Genomic DNA, 12,049 nt, shown 5'->3' with positions numbered 1-12,049 from the left:
TAACTAGGCATCCGGTGCAAATATTAAAAATGTAATGAACTGGCACTTTGCCTTATGGTAAGTTATGGTGGAATTATAGCACTATTTCTGTTTCATTTTTATTATTCACTATTTCATCTCAGCTGTGTGATTTCCCCCGATTTCACTAAGGGTTCTCCTTCCTTTAGGGCACAGAGTTATGCTTCAAGCTCCACACCAACATCCATCTCTTACTGGAGTGTGGTCTCAAGAGGAAGAGCTACAGCATGTGTTCCCTCTCCTTACTGTTCCCTCTCCTTATATAAGGAACAACTCATACTACCCCAGGTCCCATAGAAACACATTCCTACTCCAGGGCATAGGATATAGCTATCATGACTTTCTGAGCTAGAATGCAATTAAAGCCTAGTGTCCACTACACTTGCTTCTGTGCGCTACAATACATAAGTTCTGTTGTTACATCTTTCACAACTTTCCTTTGATTTTTGAAGGCAACAGATTTTAAAAAAATGATTTTCGTTTACAGCTTTTTTTGTCCTGCAAACTTGTGAGTTTGGATTGTCTGCTCTCTTAGCTGAAGGCTTGGGGCAGTGCACCTGAGCCCCCTGAACATACTGGTAAGTTCCCTTCTGAATAATTTGACATTTGCATTATTACATAGATAGGCATCATGACATTATGAGAAAAAGTGGATAGTCATAAAGGAAAAATGTTAGTTAGAAAGAATGTATGAAAGGTACAAGAATAAAAGCATAAGAATTCATAAAATGGAAAAGGATAACCAAGGTAACAGAAATGAAACAGATTTATCAAAGCGGTTTCTCCTGAACTGATTTTATCTAGATTTTCAGCAGAACTAAACATTGAGCCCGCTTAGAAAGTGTTCTGCCTTCGGAAACAGTTACTTGTTTCTCTGGTGGGAACTACTGTCAGGCCATAGCTTAATGTTATATTTTCATCAAAAGGTAGGAAATTGTGAGCAGAACTAAAAATAAGGTATTTAATTCTGAAATGCCAATATTTTCACATGTACAACATCTCTTTTTTGTAATTCAATGGCTGACCATCTGGATCTGAAGTTAATTTAGCACATATATTTCTGTTCTAAAACCAACTATCACTATAAAAAACAGTAATGTAACTCTCACCGGCAGGGCCGGGGTGCAGGGACCCCCCCACTCCCGACACCCTGGTAGTTCCAACACCACATCACCAATATCCATATATAATATTTATTGGAGAAGTTGTTTTAAAAACACCTTACATATTTAGAGCCTACTTTAGGCACTTACTCATATTCTGAACAAATAGAATAAAAGCTACTATACTTAAAGTAGAAAGGTAGAATGACCCTGTATGCATATTGTTCTGGTGTCCCGGGCATCTCCTATGTTTTTTCTGGGTGGGAATATGTGCTGTACAGATATTGGTGAAGAAATTCTAAAGAAGTACTGCACATCTGCTTACCCAGGGCAACACAGGGATGCATGGGACCCCAGAACAATATGGCCTGCTTGTGCTCAGTGGAAAATTACCCTGAGATGATGCCAGTACAAAAATCTTTATATACTGTAAGGTATCCTTGGACAATAATAATACTTTCAGCATACCATAAAGGGAAAGTTTATTTTAAACTAACTTTTAGAATTTAAAGAACTGAGGTTCCACTTCCACACAGTTTCCTGGTTGACAGATTCATTAAGCCTTAGCAACCAGATAGCAGTTATGATTTCAAGAAAACTAAGATTTTTTTATGTTTCGTTTTTTTCGAGATTTACATATGTGTTTTTTTGGCAGTATATGATTGCTTCTTTTCTTTAAAAAAAATTGAGATAATTTATGTGACTTTTTTAAACTGACAAAAAGTACGCCAGGTTTAAGCTGCTGAGTCCCATGGAGGCTTAGAATAGTAGAGAAACAGAAGTCAGAGACAGCCTGTCCTTGACACATTTTCAAGGGGAAGTTTAACCCATTATTGTTTTGTATTTTACACACTTTCAAAGGGAAATTAATCCCATTATTGATTTCTATTTCACCCAGTTTCAAGTGAAACTTAAACACATTATTGTTTTCAAAATATGAGCGCCACTGCTCCTGAATGGCCGCTGAAGTACTTCCTGTTTGGAAAAATAAAGAGGATTCATGGACATGAACAGAGTTCTCTAATTTTTCAGCTCGAAAAAATCGTGATTTATGGACAATAAACTCAATATTTTAGTTCGAGTTTATACTAGTTTCAAGGCAAGAAAAATTCTAGTTTTAGTAAATCTGCCCCTAAGAGTTGTAGATCAAAAGCTAATAACTATATAAAAAATAATGAAAATGTAAGACTAATTGCAAATTGTTTTTGTATGCTGCTGACACTTCACACTTAGGCTAATGGTACATGGGGCCTCAGTTAATCTGAGCGGATTTCAGTATAAAAATGCATACTTTTGGGTGTTCCGTGTATCTGCATACATGCCAATGCCATGTCTATCAGTGCAGATACAGAAAGGAAAAGATGGGAACTCATTGGCTTCTCTTTGCCAGCAGAAAAAAATGCAGCCCCCCTTCTGTCGCACCAGCCTGCAGGGTTACAGGGAGCCCTGTAAAACAGCAGGAAAACATAATTTATAAAGACTGGGCAAAATTACATCTGGACAGTAACTCATGGCAACCAAATAGATGACTGCTTTCAGCATTTAACCTGCAGCTGGCTAGAAAAATCTAACCACTGATTGGTTGCTATAGGTTACTGCCAAGGTGCAAATTTTCTGTCTAATAATGAGCCCTACTGTGTCACTGCATGTACACTACAAGGCCACCAGCCTACCTTTACCATAGATCATAATACACTCTGTTAGACATAACAGTACATACAAAAAATGGGTATAGCCTACCTGTAAAACAGCAGGGTAACATACTAGCACTGTCATGCATACTGCAAGGCCACTATCCCCTATAACACCTGCCAAGACCTTGGCTGGTATTACAAATTTACAAAGTTGTAATACCACTTTGTTCCACCCATTTAATCCATGATCTACCCATTTCTCTGCCTATCAGTGGAGAATCCATCATCAGCACGCCCACTTACTCCACACAAGCTTGGCAAAGCTCCGCCTACTGAAACCATTGCTCCATCTACTGATGTTATTTATCAGTGATGTCACCAACCCACCCCCTAATATAAGGAGTTCCCTCCCCTGTTGGTAACGGTAATATTGCATGTGTCCTTTTTCAACCTAAATTACTATGTTACTATGTAATCACTAGATGGCAGTCTGGGACAGGGAAATCCATTTAAAGGAGAAGGAAAGTCATTTTGGCATTTTACTGCCAATAGTGCCACATTAGTGCCACGTAGAACACTATATGTATTCTGCAGAAGGCTTTATCATATCTGAGTAAAGAGCCCTAGAAGCTTTCTCTGTTAGTTTAAGATAGCAGCTGCCATTTTAGCTTGGGTTCATAGCTTTCTGTTGTAGATCTAGCCTGTATCTTAGATTACACGTTCCTAAGGGTGGGGGAAGTGAGTTTTATGAATTCTTATGGGAGGGGGGAGCAGGAGAAGGTTAAGAGGAGAGAACTAGGCAGACTCTGGCACCAGGAATGAAGGATTTTTCTGAGAGAGGAAGTCAGATACCCTAAGAACATGTTTACAAAAAAGGAGGGCTTAGTTTTTACCTTTCCTTCACCTTTAAAGGATTGTAGTAGGAGTTGGTCCCTCAGTGTCAGGCAGTAGGAAGGGGACTATCCAGGAAAGTTCATATAGGTAAATGTGTCCCATCTGTTTTGACTGATGAAGAAAAGAAGTGCCTGTGATGCCAAGAGCCTGAGGTGAACCAACTTATCAACACAACATAATATAGACCAGCTAGTGGTAGGCCAGAATCCGTGGAGCTCAGTTGAACTGGTTAGAGATAGGAGTAGGCCTGTTAACTGAGCAGCCTCAGGTCCCAAGCATTCATTTACTTTCAGCTAGCTCTACTGAGTATATGCTTGACTAACTTTACACTGCACATATACTTATTGCATTCCAGTAAATTTACTGAGATGGTGAATATGTAGTTTTGACACATCATATTATGCAGGTGGTTTGCGGCAAAAGAAAGTGCCATACTGTAAGTTTACACCTACATGTTCCTTATTCAGTGATTAATCATAAGCACTAGAAGTTGCTTGGTCCTTTCTTTACCCACCTCCTTGTACCTCCTGGTTACATTTCACTGTTGCTGTTTTGTCACTGTGACTCCAGTAACTCTGCTCGAATACATGCAGTATAAACATCTCATTTCCATTAACTACAAAATATGTTTTATTATGAAAAAAAAAACCAACTGTCCCTATCTTTATTAATGGAGCCAATAAGGCTGTTATACATTTTTGGTAGCAGCATACTGTATATTTATTGTTATGTGCCTGACATTTATTTATCAAAAATTTATGTAAAAAAAAAAAAGGTATCAAAAATACACACCTTCTTCTTTCAGTATTTTTGTAGCTTAAATATTTTTACACAGTATGATAAATAGGCCCCTAAACCTGTTGAATACTCTTTGCTCCCAGCTTACCTGCTATTATGTGCTAAGCACACCGAGGCATCTGTAAGTAGAGTTGCCACCTAAGTATTTGACCAGCCTAGCTGTAAATCACCAGCTAGTGCCAGCACCAGTACAGGTATGGGATCCATTATCCGGAAACCCGATATCCAGAAAGCTCTGAATTACAGAAAGCCTGTCTCCCATAGACTCCATTTTAATCAAAATTTTAATCAAAGATTTTTAAAATTGATTTTCTTTTTCTCTGTAAAAATAAAACAATGCTTTGTACTTGATCCCAACTAAGATATAATTAATCCTTACTGGATGCAAAATAATCCTATTGGGTTTAATTAATGTGTTATTGATTTTTTAGCAGACTTAAGGTATGAAGATCCAAATTACGGAAAGACCCCTTATCCAGAATACCCTTGGTCCCGAGCATTCTGGATAACGGGTCCTATACCTGTATTACAAATTTACCGGCAATGTTGCCGATCACCCTTCATAACTATGGGTCTTCCTCTGCTCTGCCTATAACCCTGCCCAGTCTGCCCCATCCACCTTTCCCGCCTATTTCCCCTGCCCCTTACATCATAGCCCACCCCAAAATGACACCACATCCCGATGGTATTAGTCACAAAAAAAGGTGATGACCCCATTTCTAAGAGACTTAAGTGTACAGCTCCATGTAAACATGTGGATGATGTGCAGTTACCACTATAGGTTAAAGATTGTGTACAAACACTGCTTGAAGGTTATGTTGACACAGCACAGTATACAAATGCACTATTTATGCCCATCACACGTGTGTTACAGAACTTGGCACATGCAACTCTGTAGTTTATAGTGTCAACCAAATACAGTAAATTGCATCCGCATTCAACCACCCCACCATGTACAGGTATCGAACCCCTTATCCAGAAACCCATTATCCAGAAAGTTCCGAATTACGGAAAGGTCATCTCCCATTCTAATGAAATAATTCACATCTTTAAAAAGGGTTTCCCCTTTCTCTGTAATAATAAAACAGTACCTTGTACAGGTATAGGACCCGTTATCCAGAATGCTCGGGACCAAGGGTATTCCGGATAAGGGGTCTTTCCGTAATTTGGATCTCCATACCATAAGTCTACTAAAAAATAATTTAAACATTAATTAAACCCAGCAGGATTGTTTTGCATCCAATAATGCTTATTTATATCTTAGTTGGGATCAAATACAAGGTACTGTTTTATTACTACAAAGAAAAAGGAAATCAGTTCTAAATTCTGAATTATTTGATTAAAATGGAGTCTATGGGAGATGGCCTTTCCGTAATTCGGAGCTTTCTGGATAACGGGTTTCCGGATAAGGGATCCCATACCTGTACTTGATCTCAACTAAGATGTAATTAATCCTTATTGGAGCCAAAAAATTCGGAAAAATTCGGATTGAAAACGAACATTTTGCGACTTTTTCGTATTTTTTGCGATTTTTTTGTCGCCGTTACGACTTTTTCGGAGCCGTTACGACTTGCACGAATTGTCACAACTTTTTCGTAGCCGTTACGATTTGCTCGTATATTGTCGCGACTTTTTCTTATTGAGCGCTCGTAAACGGCGGGCAAAACTTTCAGACTTTGCATGATTTTGGAAGCCTCCCATAGGACTCAATGGCACTCTGCAGCTCCAACCTGGCCCAAGGAAAGTCTCCCATAGGGCTCAATGGCACTCTGCAGCTCCAACCTGGCCCAAGGAAAGTCTCCCATAGGACTCAATGGCACTCTGCAGCTCCAACCTGGCCCAAGGAAAGTCACGATACTAAAGCTTGAATGAATCCGAAACCTTTGTACTCGGCGTGACGGCTACGAAAAAGTTGCGACAATTCGCGCAAGTCGTAACGCTACGAAAAAGCCGCGACAATTTACGAAAAAGTCGTAACAGCTACGAAAAAGTCGCGACAATTTACGAAAAAATCGCAAAATACCGATCATTGCGAAAAAAACGCATCCGGGCGCTTTTCGGACGTTCGTGGATTAGTAAATGTGCCCCTTAGACGCGCTAAATATTGCATTAGTCTGTGTGAAATTTAACACCTACTTGAGGCAGGCGGTAATTATAGAAAAGTACAGTTCATGAGCTTTTGGCAACACAATATGGACTTTGCAGTGGGATTTATTCAAGTATGTGTTGGCCCTAGAGTGATGCATCCTCCAGTTTGCAGGGAAATGGTCATTTTCAGAACAGTAGTTTTACGAAAGTAATGGCGTGTATGGCTAATATGGTGTGTGTTTTTTCGCACTCGGTGACAATTTGTGCACGCTGCGTTAATTAGCGCGCGTTGCGTCAAACACTGCACGAAAATAGTCTTCGTGACTTAAATAACGCAAACAGCATCACGTCTAAATTAACGCAAATATCCTTTTAGTGAATCGTGCGTTAAGTCGCAAAAATAAGACGCATGCTATAAATAGTGCTCGCTTTAACACACCTTAGTGAATCGGCCCTAATATGTCTAATGATTTTCACACTCAGGTATCCAAGATTGAACCAGAGTATATTGGGGTCAGTTATGACCCCAGGGAGCACATGTGCAAGAGCACTAAGGAACTCCAATGTATGCCCACTTAGTGCTCATCTGGGAAGCGCTTGCACCCCCCTACCTAATGCACTCTCCATTGAGTGCTTTGTGCAAATTCAAGTGCTCAGTAAAGAAAACAATGTCAGGAGGGGCTGCTAGCCCTGTCCTTACTGTTTGCCTTCCTACAGGCTGCAAGGACTACGCCCCAGATGGGCTGCACCTCCTGTGTACTAGTTAGGTAAATTCTCACAGAACCACTAAAATAGTCATGTCTTAAATCCCTTGATGTCCTACTTTAAGTACAAATCCGTATTTTTATATGCCTATATGACCTAAGGGACCTCTTATCCAGAATGCTTGGGACCTGGGGTTTTTCCGGATAAGGGATCTTTCCATAATTTGGATCTCTGTAACTTAAATCTGCTAAAAGTCATTTAAATATTGAATAAACCCAATAGGATGGTTTTGCCTCCAATAAGGATTAATTATATCTTAGTTGGGATCAAGTACAAGGTACTGTTTTATTATTACAGAGAAAAAGGAAATCATTTTTAAAAATTGGAATTATTTGCATATTATGTGGTCTATGGGAGATGGTTTTTCCGTAATTTAGAACTTTCTACATAACGGGTTTCTGGATAAGGGATCTCATACCTGTAACCATTTTTATAACTGTGAATTTTGGTGATTATTTCTTTTCTAGGTTACACTCTTCTGATTTTCCTTAAAGGAATGCTGTCATGGAAAAACGCATCAGTTAATAGAGCTTCTCCAGCAGAATCCTGCATTGAAATTTATTTTTCAAAAACACAGATTTTTTATATTTAATTTTGAAATTTCTTATGGAGCTAGCATTTCTTCATTTCCCAGGGTGCCACAGCCATGTCACTTGTGCTCTGATAAAATTCAGTCATACTTTACTGCTGAGCTGCAATTTGGGGTGATATCACCCCCTCCCTGTCCCTCCTAGCAGTCGAACAGCAGAAAAATGGGAAGGGAGCAAGATAGCAGCTCCCAGTAGATATCAGAATAGCACTCAATAGTAAGAAATCCAAGTCTGGCTTGGGACTCCTCCAGTTACATGGGAGAAACAATAAAGTTTAAATAAATAAATTAATTTAAATAAATAAAGTTTAAATAAAGAAACAATAAGTTACCTGAAAGCAGTTCTAATGTGTAGCGCTGGCTCCTTCTGAAAGCTCAGACTCAGGCACAATGCACTGAGATGGCTGCCTACACACCAATATTACAACTAGAAAAATACATTTGTTGGTTCAAGAATAAAATTTATTAAGGTAGAGTGAATTATTTGCTATGTAAACAGTGTAATTTAGGAATAAAAAGTATACCATAAAAACCATAACAGTATCCCTTTAATGGTAGCGGTTAGAGCACGGGTCTTATAATTCACAGAGCAGCTATATCTGGAAATTTTTCACATCTAGGCTTATGGCGCACAAGGCAAATTGCTCGCCCACGTTTTTCATTTGCATTAATGGAATCCTCTGCTCAAAGCTGATGACAGGCAGATTTCACACCAAAAAATGCTGAAATGTTTGTTTTTTGGTCTGAAATCCACCTGTCACCAGCAGCCTGCCAGTTTGACTTTGATATTTTTCCCAGAGATGAGAGTTTGGAATATTTCCCTTTGTGTCACATTACAGCTAACTTTTCTGATAAAACAATTACACACACATGAACTGTCTTTTAACTGTATTGTTATTTTGTTATTGTAGTTTTTTTTACCATGTTTACATGTCATTCTCAATGTCTTTTTCTGTTTGGAGGAGAATATGGTTTGGATCAGAAGTCTCCAGCTGTTCCTGGATGGGCGTTTATGTAATCAAAATTAAAGCTACAAGTTGTAGTTCAGCAACACCTGGAGACTCCAGGCTCAGCATCACTAGCATGGTGCCACATATGTTTGATGGATCTAACAGTCTCTGGAAGTATATGCATTTATAACAATCCTTGACCAAATCTTTTTTAAGCCCATTTTTTCCCCAGCCAGGCCTATGAGTAAGTGCCCCAATAGGCATGAAACACGTTAGGCCAATAGCTTCTTGTCCTAATAAATGAACTTTTAACTTTTGAACTTTTCAAAACATTATTCACCTGTAATAATCAACGCTTCACATGCTTTTTAAGCTAGAATAAGCTAGAATACCAGTGTTACACAACCAATACATCGATTATCTCCAACTCCCACATTGTGAATTATGAAACTGTAAATCAAGTTAGGGAATTCCCTTCAGAAATAGCTAGTGGCAAGTGACTAACTGGTTGGTTTAAAGAAGTTAGATGCCCCTCTAGCTAGGAAGCACACATGTGGTTATGATTACATCAGTAGTGACTAATCTAAAGAGCTTCCCTATTATCATTTTACACTCAGGGAGGTTATTGTTATAAATTTTACACTATGTGAGGTTTTATTGGTAACAGGCCTTATGTGAAGCTTCTCCATAGGAGGGTTATAGAAAAACTTAAACTCTGTGCCATTCTTTGTCCTCAGTGTGACTTCAAGTAATAATGTGCACCATTGACAATCTTTTCCAAGATGGCAGCCATGATTATGAAGAGAAGCAAAGAAGAGGCAAGCAATAGCAAAAGTTTAAGAAGTGAATCAGTGCCTTTTAGACCTAGTGATTGAGGAAAGGATATGGTGCCTCAACAGCTTGACTGGTTCTGGAGTTTTGAAATAACCTTTGAAAATATTTTTTGCCCCTAAAACTGTGAACAGTAAAAAACACAAAATAATAACTAACTAATAACTTTTTTTGTTTTAGGAGCAATTATGTCCTCACTAGCTGGCTTTATCACTGACAGAACTTTCAGCCACCTTGGGAAAGTACCTGACCTGAATAGAGTGCGAGTGGTTCCAAATGGAACACACAGAGAACTCATTCTTAGCTGAACCCTTGCAGAACTGGTGGAGGAAAGTGCGTTATAGTTGAACTGTAACTCCCATTGCAGTTTCAGTACAAAATAGTGGAATGATTTGTGTGCCAATCGGTATGAACCAGAAATAGTAGCTTTATTTAACATTGAAATAAAGAATAAGATTGTATGTTCTTTGTACACTTATATTTAAAGAGGTTATAATAATAATATGTAATATATATAATATGTAATATATATAATGTAATAATGTAATAATTTAACAAAAATATGTGTTACTTGCAACCAAAACCACAATGGAGGTGTGAAAGAGATTACTGGAGGTGAAGTGTCACCAACAGGTTAACCCCCTCAGTGTATAGGGGCTATTCAGTAAATGTATCCTCGGCATAAGAGCACTAGCCTGGGTCCCATTCTGCTCTGGTCCCTATAACGGGAAAGTATATTAATAACGGCACCCTGCTCCTCCTCTGCTGATTATCTCTCACAGCTAGAGAATGCTATAACACCAGTTATGGGGGTTAGTAATAAAAGGCACTACGTTTTCCCAGGAGCAGTAACCCATAGCAAACTTAGTGCCTTTAATTACATATGTAGGTTAGACTGCTAATAACTTAATTACCCTTTATCTCCTTCTGCTGCTGAGGTGGTGCCCAAAGAGCAAGGTATCCCCCTATTATTATAGACTACTCCCTCCCCTTCCAGACCAGAAGAACTGGAGAATACCCATAATACATGCAATAACCTCCATCCCTCCCACAGGGCATAGTTTATCTCCATAGAATATCCTGCATGGTAGGAGGAGTTAACTTTTTCACATCCCATAAAGTAATATTTATATCCTTTACTCCAAAGCCCACTGGGTGTAACTGCACCAAAAGAGCATCCCTTTGGCAGTACAACTATAATATGTCAATCCATTAATCTTTACAATTAAAAAATAAAAAATATCTGAAAGTCTTTTGCATAAATCTGTTTAAGAAGAACCAAAAGGCACTCCCCTACAGGAATGAGGCTTCTTTGTCCTGTAAAAAATGCTTTATCCAGTACTGGTGTACATTCAGCTGCATGAGCAAATCTGTGTATAACTCAAACAGCTACCAGTATGAAAAGAAGGATCTGCTTTTCTAAAAATACTTAAATTCGCAGTGTAAAGATGGATGAGTTTCACATTAAGTTCAGAACTCATGATTCATTGCTGAGAGTTGATGATTCACATTAGAAAGTTGCAATGAGGTTTTGAGATGCACAACCTGTAGCTGTTAAAATGACAGATGTGGCTGCCATTTATTGTGTGCTAGTATCACTTTACTAGAAAAGGGCTCAACAGCAAAAACAGCATTGCCGTGGGTGTCTGAGCAGGATTAACCCTATATCATCAAAACACTATTAAAGAAACATGTGCTTTAAAAAAACGGTTAGACCCGCTAGCATAAAGTCCTCACCATGTACTGTAGATTTAACCATATCCATAAGGAAAGGATGACTACAAGTGTATTATACCAGTATCTTGCAGACTGTGCACCTAAAACCAGAATCTGCAATATAGTCAAATATCTTTCCAGCAGTGAACCATAAAGTAAAACACAGTAAAAATAAATGTAGCCAAAAAAATAAGCAAATTAATGTTGTATATTTAATGCATATTTTAACTTGCCGTTTCTCTTATGGCGTTTGTAACTGGTAACCATCATTAATGCTTAAAATACCGCTTTAAATTACAGACTTAAGAACTGGGCTCAGTTTGCATTTTTACCTCTCCATTTTATTTTGGAGGAAGAGCAAAATAAGTTGTGGGTAGCCACAGAAAACTACACAAACTTCTTATGAAACAGATCACTATACATATCTAGTATAAATAAATTTGAAGCAACTGGACTTGTTTGGTAATCATTGAAGACGTTTCACTACTCATCCGAGCAGCTTCTTCAGTTATTCTCTCCAAAATGAATGGCAATATGTCTATGAAGATTTTCATTCATCCAGGTCATGGTATATCTATACAGTATACACATGTTCATTTCATATTTAATTTATAGCATAAAAATATTCCCAGAGTACTTGTAACACAGCATAGGATGACGATA

General features: G+C 38.4%; 1 long non-coding RNA gene across 1 annotated transcript; it reads left to right on the top strand.

The window, feature by feature from the left end:
* Window positions 1–509: 509 nt before the first annotated feature.
* Window positions 510–10,131, top strand: LOC116408303. The gene is made up of 2 exons (XR_004220860.1): window positions 510–596; window positions 9,851–10,131. It is a non-coding gene; the product is annotated as an uncharacterized LOC116408303 (long non-coding RNA).
* Window positions 10,132–12,049: the final 1,918 nt, after the last annotated feature.

This window comes from Xenopus tropicalis, chromosome 1, assembly GCF_000004195.4.
Source record: "Xenopus tropicalis strain Nigerian chromosome 1, UCB_Xtro_10.0, whole genome shotgun sequence".
NCBI lineage: Eukaryota > Metazoa > Chordata > Amphibia > Anura > Pipidae > Xenopus > Xenopus tropicalis.
The sequence above is the reverse complement of the archived record's forward strand: the minus strand, read 5'-3'. Positions and strand labels throughout refer to the sequence as shown.